We start from the raw sequence: 1435 nt of genomic DNA, 5'->3' as shown, positions 1-1435 counted from the left end.
ATATATATATATATATATATATACATACATACATATATATATATATATAAACAAATACGTACATATATATAAACACATATATATATATAAATATATGCATATATTCATACATATATGTACATACCTACAATATATGTATATATAATGCATATAAGGGTACAGGACATTAAAAAATGTCAACAAAATGAGAAACGGGAACATAAAAAGCAAAAACATCGAAAACGAACTTTTTTCGAGCAACGAAAGAAAGAAATAGAGAAACGCGACAGGCAACATAAAGAACATTCCCTTCATCACTTGTCCCCTGTTTTATCTACTCCGCGTTTCGATGGTAGGGACAAGACGCGACTTCGTTAAAACAGTCCTTACCGCATGGTAAGGATGGTTAACGTGGTAACAAAAACAGGACAGTAAGAACAGAACAGTAAAATTAAACGGTGAGGTCTGTTAAGCCAAGATGATGTGAAATACTGAACACTGGAAAAACGGGCTTTGAGAAGAGACAGGCAAAAGCACATATGTCTTTAGAAAGGAAGTGGAAGAAAGGAAAATCCCAAATTTTATTTACTTTGCTTTGCGGAAAGGACTGTTTTGAAATGCGGAGTAGATAAAACAGTGGACAACTGATGAAGGGAATATTCTTTATGCTGTCTGTCTCATTTCTCTATTTGTTTCTTTCGTTGATTAAATTTATCTTACTTGGGGTTTAAAAATCTTATCCCTATAACCAAAACACAAAAAAATCTCTCAGATATCATCATTTCTATAAATAGATTTGGCATAATTTCTAAGAACAGCCAAACACCTACTGGGGTTTAAAAATCTTATCCCTACAACCCAAACACAAAACAATAAATTAAAATATCATCATTTCTAAAAATAGATTTGACATCAATTCTAAAAATAGCCAAACACCTACTGCTGCTGTCCAAAGGAATTGGTATAAAAGACAGAAAACCAGCCAACTTATTACAGTCTGTTAAAGTCTGTCATACCAGCCATGACGAAGGGAAATAGCCCTGAAACTCGAGTAGCCTTTATATATTTATATATTTATATATTTATATATATATATTTATATTGTTGATCCTTTATATTGAACACTCAATATTTCATCTACATTCAATACTTTATTTCATGGTGCCATCCATTTTTATTTTATTTTATTTTATATTATATATTGTATATTATATTATATATTGTATATTCCATATTCTATACCCCACATTGGTTCTGCAGGAATATAAATAAAACATAAAAAACAGACAATGTTGGAACTCTTTTAAACAAAATAATATATATATATTGTTGTACTTGGGGATGGTCATATTGCCAGTTTAGCCAATAAAAACACACGCACTGTATATTTGGTGTTAATTTGCTTCAGCTTTATATTACATTAATCTTAATCTTATTTCGGCCAGAATTCTTTCGT

The sequence above is a fragment of the Octopus bimaculoides genome, chromosome 3, assembly GCF_001194135.2.
Source record: "Octopus bimaculoides isolate UCB-OBI-ISO-001 chromosome 3, ASM119413v2, whole genome shotgun sequence".
Taxonomy (NCBI): Eukaryota; Metazoa; Mollusca; class Cephalopoda; order Octopoda; family Octopodidae; genus Octopus; species Octopus bimaculoides.
This window is presented reverse-complemented; position numbering follows the sequence as displayed.